This window comes from Nasonia vitripennis, assembly GCF_009193385.2.
Source record: "Nasonia vitripennis strain AsymCx chromosome 4 unlocalized genomic scaffold, Nvit_psr_1.1 chr4_random0003, whole genome shotgun sequence".
Taxonomy (NCBI): domain Eukaryota; kingdom Metazoa; phylum Arthropoda; class Insecta; order Hymenoptera; family Pteromalidae; genus Nasonia; species Nasonia vitripennis.
Window position 1 is genome coordinate 2,765,416 of NW_022279638.1, and position 12,893 is coordinate 2,778,308.

At 49.3% G+C, this 12,893-nt stretch overlaps 1 protein-coding gene across 10 annotated transcripts in view; it reads right to left on the bottom strand.

Moving 5' to 3' along the window:
- LOC100679705 (nuclear pore complex protein Nup98-Nup96) overlaps positions 1–12,893 on the bottom strand; it is a 429,239-nt gene that overhangs the window by 14,861 nt on the left and 401,485 nt on the right. The window lies entirely within an intron of this gene.

The window sequence follows — 12,893 nt, forward strand, 5'->3', positions numbered from 1 at the left end:
ATCTCGCCTTACAGGCGCGAGCTGCAATGGCTCACCACTGCCGGACGTAGGAAGTACTTTGCGGCCTGCTTCTTGCGAAAGCTCTTTAACAATGCTAAATTATTTAATCTTATTTAATTGCCTACTTTGACTTCCACGTCGCACTCCGTCCTGTGAGGGGTGAAGCGATACCGCTAGACATACCTCCTTTCTCGTCGGAGGCGCTGAGGAATTCATTTCACATAATCGCCGCATACGTTTGGAATTCATTACCCTCACGTTTACGAGACATCATACCCATCAATCATTTCAAAAGCGAGGCTAAAAAATACTTTTTTAGCCTTGAAAATTCGTAATTCGTTATCATCCTCATAGCAAATCAAGCACTTACCTCTCATACAGTCTCATCACCATCATTAAACAAAACTACAAACACACACACACACACACCTTCAAGCACACCTACACACATATCCTCAATCCAATTAAACTTTAAATTATGTATCGATATATACAAGTATTGTACAGCACATTGTACAGCAAATAAATCTAATCTAATCTAATCTAATCTAATCTCTCTCTCTCTCTCTCTCTCTCCCTCTCTCTCTCTCTCTCTCTCTCTATCTCTCTCTCTCTCTCTCTCTCTCTCTCTCTCTCTCTCTCTCTCTCTCTCTAATACTTTCTTACTCGCTCTCTCCCTGGTGGACGTCCGTCGGTGCTCCCGCCGGCGCCTCCCTGACTCTCGTGGACCTGGTGACGGCTAGCTTCCTCGGCTCTCCCACGCCAAGGCTGCTGGTTGCTCTGGTCCTCCGGACAATGATGGCGGACTGGCTAGCTTCCTTCCTCTCGTGCGGATGGTTGCTGGCTCGTCCGGGCGTCGGCACTTGCTCGTGCCAACGCGCTGCACCTATGACTCTCTCACACTCTCGCACACTCGCACAACCTCGGGAGACTCTCCCAATTCTCCTCGTAACAGAGGAGGCCACGTATCTCTCTCGCACGTCGACAGTCGTGAGAGAACTCTCCGATTTCCCGCTCGTTCTCGCGCTCACTCTCCACTCGCGCTCGTCGGGCCCGCGCATCTTCCTCGTGCCTGATTGGCTGGCAGTCCGCGCGGATAGCGAGTCGCACATCGGCGCCCACTGATTGGCTCGCGACATGCGGAGGACCAATCAGCGCGCGCGCCGTCGAGGCTCACTCTCACGCCAACGATGCTCACTCTCGCGCTAACGTGGACGGTTAGCCGGTCCGATCCTCGAACTCGAGGTCAGGCTGGCACCGACAACAACAATCCAACTCGCTTGTTTCTTCCGCGCACTCAGAGCTTGGCCGCATCGAACGAGATTCCTCGTATCGACGCGGCTGCGACGTTTGCAACGTCGCACAAGCAACCAGATCGCGCGCACTCTTTGTCTCTAACTCACTCACACAATTACGTCGGAAACTAATTCCGCAAACGACTTATCCTAGAATTGCCCGACCACCTTACGCCTCGTGCGTCCAGGTGTCGGCGCCAAGTATTAACCTACGTTTTCACACAATAACTTTACACTTCCATCATAATCGTAAAAATCCTTAATTCTACGCTTCGCTTATTACTCGAGAATATAGCCCGTATAGACGAGATAACCCTTTATTCGACGGAACAGAATGCAAAGAGATAAAGAAATAAAGACAGCGAGATAACCTTTTCGTTCGCGAAACCGAACGTGGAACTGTCGTTCGCCAGCGAGACGGATACGACCGGAGAAAACAGAAAACGATTGACTGACCTTAAATCCTTCTAGCTGGAACACCGAGTGAAGTTGCAGTAGAGTCGAGTCACGCGGTCGCGCGTGCTCGTATATAGCCCCGCGGACCCGATGTCAAAACAGATAGCCAAGAAATTCGAATTCCCATAGCACACAGACAGCCTTCCACCCGCAGACAACCAAGATAACTCTTGACTGCGGAACCCGTAGTGACTCCCAATGCCTCGTCGTCAGGGCCCTTGACTCGGGCGGCATCTGTCACTACGAATGCGAGACGCTGTAGTTTTTGTTCCTGGTGTCCGTGCGTTCTGCTGCACCAGACGCTCACGTAGGTAGACCCCACGAAGCGCTCCGCCACGTGCATCGGCTGTCTTACGGTGCGCGGGGCCGACTTGAACGCCCTGTCGACGTGAACGGTCGCTGCTACTACGCCAACGTTGCTCGTCGTCTCCTCGCATCTCTCACTCACGAGTCGGCGACGTGCGTTGTCCTTTTCGTCCGTCGCAGCCATTGTTCCTCTCTCGTCGTTCACTCAAATAATAAACGACGCATTTAGACACGTGCACTCTCTCATTCACACAGGTAACCTTGAGACACTCTACCCCGACCGCGTCGAACGTCGTTGTTACACGGCGAAATTTTGCAGTGTTACAGCTCTAAGTGCACACCATATTTTTTGTCACGCATGTACTGATTTCTGCGTTGACACACACACACACACACAACCACGCAGGGAAGCCTGACACACTTAAGTGGCGCGTCTCCCAAATGGCGGATGGGAAAGAGCTCGCTGCGGTATATACCTCAGAGGGTAGACCAGAAATAAAATATGCTTCGTAGACCAAATCAGGCCACCGCATTTATATGGGTCGGAAGGCAATCTGAGGTTGCCAGCCAAAGTGACCTGAACCACCTTTGGCACCTGTTGACGCCTCCAACATTCATAAGTCTGTTAAAAGCGATCTATCGGCGATTATGATCTAGGTTAAGCGGCTTAAAAGAGGACAAAAGGCGCTATAAAAGAGTAAGGAGGGTCTTGGATTGATGCTAAGTAAAGCAAAAATGTTACCAAATCAGCAGCATATCCAGAAGGAAGACAATACATGACAATACAGACTCTGTGGTAGTCTCATCAAAAATCCAATCACAGGAGTCTTCGGAAGAAAAGACATACCCACCCTGGTAGAAGGTTATTACCAGAAAGGAGAAAATGAAAGAAAAGAAGAGGAAAAAGGAGATACATGAAGGCACCGGTGCCAATAATAAAAACGGCACTAGAAAACCACTAAAAGACCCACCAGGCCTGATGCACTTCTTATAGAAGCTGCTGAGGAAAATTCGTATGCTGATATTTTTAAGAAAATAAAAGCGGACCCTTATCTTCTGACTTGCGAGAAACCCGCGAAACTATTTTTCCCACTAGCTCCGCGGCCCGAATCCGCGACACTATTATTTTTAAACGTTTCCGAATCTCCTTGCGATCTCGGAGGAGGTTCCGCCAGATCGCCCTAAATCGGGTTATTCAGGGTGATTGGAATAACTACACTCGAGTTCGCGTAAACTCCCTTTTTATTCACTCATTCTCCAACTTACAAAATCCGCTCTCCGCGCGACAATGCGCCTCTCCCCACTCTCCAACGCTCTCTCTCTCTCTCACTCTCTCTCTCTCTCACTCTCTCTCTCTCTCTCTCTCTCTCTCTCTCTCTCTCTCTCTCTCACACACACACACACACACACACGATACTCTCTAGCTTGCTCGGCTCGACCGTCCCGACCAAGTCGGTAAAGCAGCGCGCCACGCTCGCGCTCGGCTCGGCCCCGATGCCACGCGCTGTTCGCTCTCCTGCTCTCCCTCTCCAAGCGAGCACGCTAGCAACATAAAGCGGCCCCGACTTCTCAGAATCGGTTCTAATTTTCTCCCGCGTTTCTCTCGCTTCTCCACTGTTTTCGCGCGTTTCAGCTCGCGTTTTCTCTGGCGAACTTCTTTCGCGTCCCTCACACCATATACACTCTCTATAAACTCGCGTCTCTCTCTCTCTCTCTCTCTCTCTCTCTCTCTTTCTCACACACACTCACACTCGGCTCCACAGATACCTTCCTCCTCGCCTCCTCGATCCTCTCGCCCGCTCGTCTTCTTCTCTCCTCGTCTCACTCCGCGTCCTCCCATTCTGACTCCCAGTTCCGTCTTCTTCCTCGCGACCTCGTCTTAGCATCCGCTCTCCTCCTCACTTCCTCTCGTCCTGGTCGCCAGCACTCACGTCCTCATCCTCTGGACCTGGAGATGATGACCCTGCTCTCGTGGACCTCTTCTCGCACTTCCTCTCCCGCTCTCTCTCTCTCTCTCTCTCTCTCTCTCTCTCTCTCTCTCTCTCTCTCTCTCTCTCTCTCTCTCTCTCTCTCTCTCTCTCTCTCTGCCAACTTCACGTGAGTACTAACAGTCTTGCTCTGCTTTGCTCTCTTTTCTCTGAACTCTTACTGCCGCACGTTGCCTTCGGGCCTATTTTTTTGTAGTTTGTTGCATGCGCATTTCTGCAACCTTCGTAGTGACATATTATTCACCGGAGGCTGCACTTTCCTACATCGCTTTTCTCCTGCTTCAACATCTGTCGCTGGCACATAACCTGCAAACACGCACGGCTTCTCTCCTCGCTGCACGGCGCCTCTCTTTCCTTTGAAGTGATCCACGTGGAGCCATCTGTTGTACGGACGGAGCACCACCACCAACATCATTTACCATCAAACACAGGTCGGTCAATCACCTCTCTCGATCTGCACCCCATCTGGCAGTGACATAACATCGTCAAAAATGAGCGGAATTGGTGAAAAAAGTACCGAAGCACCTGTTATATGTGCTCAGTGTAACAAGGTGGCCAGGGGGAGAATGAAGACATGCGAGTTGTGCAACGATAATTTTCACACCATATGCGTTGCTCTGCGGTCCATAATGGTGGGAAATGTTGCCACACTCGCCTGTGCTGCCTGTGCGGTGGGTTTTGACGTCGTCACGCCCAAAACCACGCAGACGAGGGCAAAGACAGCGGCAGAAACAGCAAACTCTTCCAACAAGGGCACTCCTTTAACAGGTGTGCCCAAGAAAAATAAGTCTGCGCCTCCATCTCTTTCCAGCGCCAGAGCACAGTCGCCAGAGAGGACACAGGCAGCAATTGAGGCGTCCCTCAAGGACATCATCACGGCACTGGATGAAATCAAGCGGGTCCAAAACGAGGCCCTTCAGGCACAAAACACCGTGTCTGAACGGGTCTCACGGATCGAGAAGCGACTTGGCCCGCTTGAGAAACGTCTCAAAGCCCTTGACGACTTGCCTGCGCTCAAGACTCGGCTAGGCAATGCTGAGTCCACCATCTCTGAGTTGCAGGTAAAACTCCAAGAACTGTCGTCAAGGAGCCCAGCAGAGCAGCACAACATCAGCACTGCTCCTGCCTCCGATGAGATCAACAACCTCCGCAGTGAACTGGCCGAGGTTAAGAGGAGGCAGGAGCGCTCTGCAAATAATGTGGTGGTAATCTCCGGCCTAGCTTACACCCAGGAGACGTCACTACATCTCCTGGCTTACGCTGTCCTGTCTGCACTGGACCCCACGGTCCTGAGGCGGGATATTGCAACTGTCAGAACCATGGGGAGACTTGACGCAAACATCATCAACGCGCAAGGAGACAGCAGACTTCCACCACTAGCTGTCACTCTCTCCTCCAGTGCACTGGCCCGCTCCATCATAGTGGCCAAAGCCAGGAAGCGCAAGCTACACACCAGTGAACTCGATAGTTCATTACTGGAGGAGGCGAAAGCTCTCTACCCAGATCACCAGGGACTCGTCAACATTAATGAGCTGCTTCCTCCAGATGTTCATAAGCTCTGCATCAAGACCAGGCTTGAAGCGAAGAAGAGGAGAGGCTGCCGATCCTACGTGAGGGATGGCAGAATATACATCCGTACTGGCGAGGACAGCGAACGGGCCACTATTATTTCGACTGAGGCGGATCTTGAGGCTTTTTTAGCCCGAACGTCGCCAACAACCAGCACGGACATCACACGCTAAGACACACACCAATCATCCCGCCACGACCACCATCTAAATCATCTAACTCTTTCATATCTGCCTCTAAAGCGTCTCTGTCCAAGGGTCTAAGAGTCTGTCATTTCAATGCGAACTCCCTAACGGGTCACATTGAGACGATCAGGCTATTCTTGTCCACTCGTCCCCTCTTTCACGTAATAGCTGTGACTGAGACCTGGCTGAGTGACAAAATATCATCATCCATCCCTTCACTGGATGATTACACTCTACACAGACGGGACAGAAACAGGAACGGTGGAGGTGTGGCCCTCTATATTCATCATTCACTGACTGCTAGCGTCATTTCGTCATCCGACGGCGAATGGTCGGGCAAGCCGGGTAAGCCGGAGTATCTGTTCTGTGAAGTCTCTTCTAAGGGAATATCACCCATCTTCGTGGGAGTTGTGTATCGCCCTCCTCACTCACCCTTTATCCAGGGAACTAACTTTATTGAACAACTAACGACGCATATACACAACTACTCCACGAAGGTCATCATGGGTGATTTCAATGCTGACCAACTGTCCTCATCAGAAGATGCAAATTTCATCCGAGCCTTCATTGATGAAAACTCCCTTGTTTCTGTACCATACGGTGCAACTCATCACAGACAGGACTCTGACACCTGGCTTGACCTATGTTTGATTGATGAGCAGGATCGCCTGCTATCATACTGGAAGACTGACACCCCTTTCATTAACGGACATGACTGGATCACGGCCACTCTCGACGTACAGATTCCACGCCACGTACCTACTACATACACTTACAGAAACTATAAAGGAATCTGTGCTGAGAAGCTAAGGGACTTCCTTAGTACATGTGACTGGTCATCCTTCGCCACGTCATCACTAGACGAATGCATCACCATCCTTAACGCTAACATCTCGAACGCCATCAATCATCTCGCCCCATTAAAGACTGTGACACCTGGACGTAAGCGTCACCCGTGGTTTACCGCGGCTCATCGTGACCTTTTAACTGAAAGGAACAGGCTCTACAGACGTTTTCGCAGAAGTCGTTTACTGTGGGATCTATATTTTTATAGAATCGCACGGGACGACGCCCATAAACGGATTGAGGAGGCCAGGTTGAATTACTACTATTCACGCTTGTCCTCCTTGACCGACGTTGCAGAGATCTGGAGAGAGCTTGGAAATCTCGGTATTACTACTTCTAAAACACCTACACCTGCTCAGTTCTCTCCGGGTACTCTCAACGAATACTTTAGCTCCATCTCTAATGACCCTCAAGCTCCATCTGTTGAGGAGTATCTGCGAACCCTGGAGAGTCTGGACCTCCCTGAACACTTCATCTTCAGGGAAATCACAGAATCGGACGTGTCGGCTGCAGTATCACACTTCAATACCCAGGCCAGAGGAAGTGACGGCATCCCACAGGTTGTAGTTCATAAAGCACTGCCAATACTCGCCCCCTTACTCTGTCAAATTTTCAACTTGTCTCTGAGCGAGGCACGCTTTCCCTCTGCCTGGAAATCATCACTAGTAAGAGCTCTAAATAAAGTCAATTCTCCAACAGCTGTAACTGACTACCGTCCGATCTCTCTTCTCTGTTTCCTGTCCAAGGCGCTGGAGTGGCTGGTGCACAAACAAATCTCTGAATATCTCGAAACAAGGCTTTACCTTGACAACTTCCAAACTGGTTTTCGCACCGGCCACAGCACGCAGTCTGGCTTGATTAAGCTAACTGACGATGTCAGGCTTGGAATAGACAGGAAAAAGGTCACGCTGCTACTTCTTTTTGATTTTAGCAAGGCGTTTGATACTGTGTGTCACGTCAGGCTACTCGGAAAGCTATCTTCTTTCGGCTTCTCCAAGCAGGTTATCCGCTGGCTTGCATCTTACCTTTCCGGAAGAGTGCAGGCCGTCATTGGTGACAACAGCGAACTCTCAACATTCCTACCACTAAACACCGGTGTCCCACAGGGGTCAGTTTTGGGCCCCCTGTTGTTCGCGTTGTACATCAATGACATAGGTTTCTGCCTTGATTCAGATGTATCCCATCTAATCTATGCGGATGATCTGCAAATCTACTGTCAATGCCCCCTTGAGGAGCTCGACTCCTGTTCTGTCAGGATGAGTGCTAACGCCGAGAGGATAATGGGCTGGGCAGCACTAAATAGACTTAAGCTGAATGTCGGTAAAACAAAGGCGATCGTTCTGGGCTCCCCTTACTATATCAACGCTCTTCCATCTACTGCTAACACCTACATAACTATAGGGGGAGCCCGGGTCGACTACGAATCATCTGTGCGCAATCTGGGGTTGGTGCTCGATTCCAAACTCTCGTGGAAAGAGCACGTTACACAAATGTGTAAACGTGCTCACTCTCTAATGTATCGGCTCTACTTTTTTCGGAAGAGCACTAATCTCAGATTGCGCCAACATTTGGTGCAGGCACTCCTGTTTCCAATCATAGATTACTGCGCACTGGCTTACTGTGACCTGACGCAAGACCTCGACCTGAAGATACAGAGACTTGTCAACACCGGGATCAGATACATCTACGGTGTAAGAAGGGACGAGCACATCTCCCCTTATAGGCGTGAGTTGCAATGGCTTACCACCGCCGGACGTAGGAGATACTTTATGGCATGCTTCCTCAAAAAACTTTTTACTACTTCAATACCATCTTACTTGTTAGCCTATTTCGATTTTCACGTCGCGCTCAGGCCTGTGAGGGGGGAGGTGACCCCCCTGGACATCCCGCCCTTCAAGACGGAGGCGCTGAAGAACTCATTTTTCATCAGCGCGTCCTATCTCTGGAATAGCCTTCCATCTCATCTACGCAACATATCATCTATTTCACATTTCAAACAGGCGGCGAAAACACACTTCTTTAAATTAGAAAACACTTAAACATGATGTAAACTTATCATCTCATACACACACTTTCACCTCATCTCACCACATTTCATCATTCACTTTCTCACACACACACACACTTACACAACTATTACCTTTTGTGTTAACCTAGTCACACATCACTATAAGTATTTATATGTACAACATAATGTACAAAAATAAAAAATTATTAAATCTAAAATCTAAATCTCTCTCTCCCGCACACTCGCTGATCCTCACGAACGCACGTCCTCACTTGCGGTCGGCCCGAGGTTCACTCGCGCGCCCGAACCCGCTCGCCGCTCGCGGCCAATCAGCGCGCTCCCCCATCGGGCCGCGACGTCGGCCGACGAGCCTCGCAGATCTCTCCTAGTCTGAAAATTCGCTGTTTCTGCGGGCTCGCCCCTTCCCTTGCGGATCTCGCACTTCTCTCTCGCCCGATTGGCTACGCCGTTGCCGCGCGCGTCTCCATACTCTCTCTCTCTCTCTCTCTCTCTCTCTCTCTCTCTCTCTCTCTCTCTCTCTCTCATACACCCGTATTTCGGCTCGGCGCAACCTGCTCGAGTAGCTACGCGGCCGGCGCGCTCTCTCTCTCTCTCTCCCTCTCTCTCTCTCTCTCTCTCTCCCGTACGTAACATTGCGAGCACCGCGCGCTTACCGCGGCGTCGTCGGCCGAACCAACGCGGTCCCCTCTCTCTACTCTCGGGCAAGCACACACGTAGCTGCGCGCTCACCAACAGCTCGCGCCAGCGGTCCCGGCACGGCGATGCCTGAACCGACGCCGGCGTAGCGATCTGCTTTCCCCCCTCTCTCTCTCTCTCTCGCTCTTCTCGGAGCTCGCGCACACAGGCTTTGCCTCGCGTTGGCAGCAAGCCCGACCTGCTGCTACCGAGCAGCGAGGATTTCTCGGACGCCCCGATGCCTTTCTCTCTCTCTCTCTCTCTCTCTCTCTCTCTCTCTCTCACTCACACACTCTCCCGCGTTTCTTCTGCGCTGCGCTTCTCTCTCCCTTTCTCGCTCTCGCGCACGCTGGCCCGATGCCTCGCGTGGATGACGTCGAGGTATGCGCCCGCACCGCACACCGCTCTCTCATCTCGCTCACTCTTTCTCGCACACACCCGCTGCTTTCTCTCTCTCTCTCTCTCTCTCTCTCTCTCTCTCTCTCTCTCTCTCTCTCTCTGCAGACTTGGGGATGAAGGCCTGGCTCTCGTTCCGGCTTCCTTCCTCTGGCTGAACGGCTGGACGGACGTCTCCGAGCGCTCTCGTAACATCGAAGTGTCATCGACAGGGCTCGGAAAGGAACTGCCGAGCCGCTCTGCTGCGCGCGCGCTCGGCGTCTCGCCGTCGGCCGTCGGGCCCGGCTGATAATGTAGCCCGATTGGCCGCGCGAGGCGCGAGACGCGCTGATTGGCTCCTCGTCTCGCGCCAGCTCGAACCGGCGAGCTCCCCCCTTGGGTACGTCGGCCAGCGAATTCCACGAATTCCCGGGACGTAGCGCGCGTCCGAGAAAACGCGGGCCTCGCTGGAACCGATCGCCTTTTCTTCCTCGCATCGAGTGAGGTTGCCGCGCAAACAATAACGCGCGATTTGCTCGGCTGCGACGTACAACGTTGCAGCTGTTCCTCGGAAACTCCTGTCCTCTCCTCTCGATGCTCTCTTCTTCTCCGACTCTCACCAAAACACACGCGCATTAATAATTGCGTTTCGCAATTATTATATTTTCGGGAAAGGCGGCCTTGCGATGGGCAACGTACCGTCGCAATCTGATGGTGCTTGGTAACAGCGTAAATGAGATACGCAAAATGGGGGCAAGAGATCTTCTTTTAAAGCTCCGATGCACCAAGGAAGTAAAAACGCAGGAACTTTAAGAAGCGGATAAGCAGTGCTGGTACGAAGCCACAATCGAGAGGCTTCAACGTGAAGTGGTCTTTGAAATAAAAGACCTTGACATACTAACTTCTACACAGGATATTCTAGAAGCTCTGAGTAGAAAGTTTTCAAAAGAAAAGAGAGTAGTAAAGGAGACGTCCGTAAAGACCCTTTAAAAACCTATGGAGGTACGCAGACTGCCGTCGTATAGCTGCCTGTCCAGATTGCCCAAAAGGCGATCGCATGAGAAAAGCTCAAAGTAAGTTGAATTAACTGCAGAATCAGGGAGATTAGTCAAGAGATGCGACCACCCAGATGCTATAAATGCCTAAGTTTTGGCCGTATCGCAAAAAAGTGTACAGAGACGTACGACAAAAATAAATGCTGTTTTAAGAGCGAAACAGAAGGACATGCAGCGAAAAGTTGCACGAACGAGCTGAGTTGGATTCTCTGCCGGGGAATGGATAAAGAATTGAAGAGTGACCATGTAGCTGGTAGCTGCCCAGTCTACCGAGCCGCATTATAAGAACTAAAGAACCAACGAAAGTGAAAATAGTGCCGTTAAATCTAAACCACTGTGAGACAGCACAAGACCTACTCAACCAGTATGTCCGCGAGAAATGGTAGACGTAGCCATTGTGTACGAACAATATAAGGATCTAGACGGACCATCGTGGGCAATGGACCTTACAGCAGTGATCTGGGCATGTGGAGACGTTGATTTCTGTGAAAAAGAAAGACCCGTAAAGAAGGATTTATATGGGCTAAGGTAGCAGGTGTCACTGTTTACAGCTGCTACGCTTTACTTAACGCTCCAATCGAGCAGTTCCCCTGTTCCCAGGGTTGGGTAGATTAGCCTGCTTGTGGTTTGGTAGGGGTGGTTTCTAGGTGTTAGGCGGGTTAGGGATAGGTATTTAGGTAATAAGCTGGCTTGTGGTGTGGGACTGAATTATTTTAAGAATAAAGGAAGCGATTAAACTCGCTGTTCCCTGAGTTAGGTGGGTTATACTACTTGTGGTTTGGTAGGGGTGGTTTCTAGGGGTCAGTTGGGTTTAGGGGAAGGTAATACAATAATTTCCGCATATGCAGCTTAAACTTTATGATATTCTAAAGAGATTAAAAAAAAATTCATCGCTATACGTTTTAAAATGAAGGGTGGCTGGAATTTTGTCCATTTTCTCCTACTGCAGAATTCTTCTATTATCGGCACGTGTCGCTCGGATTCTCGTCATAAGTTAATTCTTCACAGGACGCAACATACATATTAGACGCATTATATATTTTTATTTCCCCTAGTAGATAAGACAGGTAACTGTGAACAGACAGTCTACTTGTAGATGACATGGTAAGATCCCACTTCATAGACAGTCGAAAATGTTACGAGTGAAGAGTGCAACGAAAAAGTGGCGGACCCCGGGCTTGAACCGAGATCCTCTGGCTTGCAAGGGGGGTTATATTGGGTTATTCCGCCACAGGCCACAGCCACAGCCACAGGCCACAGCCGCCACCGTATTGTACTCTTCTACACTCTTGACACTATGCCTTTTTCCATAGCATAATAAGCTATGGAATCATAGCCTGGGGTGGAGCATATAAGAATAATAGAGATTTAATACAAAAAAAATTCTAAAAATAATTTTATCATGCAAAATTATCCTCTCAATCTCGAGCAATTGTTTACGCTGGAGGCCTTGAAATTGTATTACAATGATCTCAAAACGCAATACCTCAACTCATCTAGTATTACTAAAAATAAAAGCATTATCGTACCTATAAGCAAAAAGAGAATTAGTAATAAGAACTATTATATTAAAGCGATCTCAGTGTTTAATTCACTACCAAACAATTGAAAAGTGTTAGAAATAGAAGAATCAAGTCAACTAAAAATAATTAAGGAACGGATAAAATTCAATTGTTGATATCTAAAAATATATATATGGGACATTTCACGTCAACCGGACCATCAGTGCACCCAAAATTTGGGTTAACCTAACAAGACGTTTGAGGTCTCAAAATGATCGTCTGGTCAAGGGCTTTTGGTTTGGGGAATTTAAATTTAAATCACGCTTACAACTATATATCTATTTATTTATTTATTTAACCAGAAACGAAAATACAGCGATAGATACAAACTCCGCATTCCTGCTAAGATAAACGAGGTTATCTGACAGCAGGACGGGCATAAATTATTACAAGATAAAAAAATAACAAAATTACTTAAAACTAAAAATTATCCTACATTTACACAAAGATAGTAGTCGCCATACTACTACTTTCTTGCTTTAGTTTTAACATCGTATGCATATAATTACATTTCATTTGTAACAGTTTATCTAGAGAGCAGAAAAAAAAATT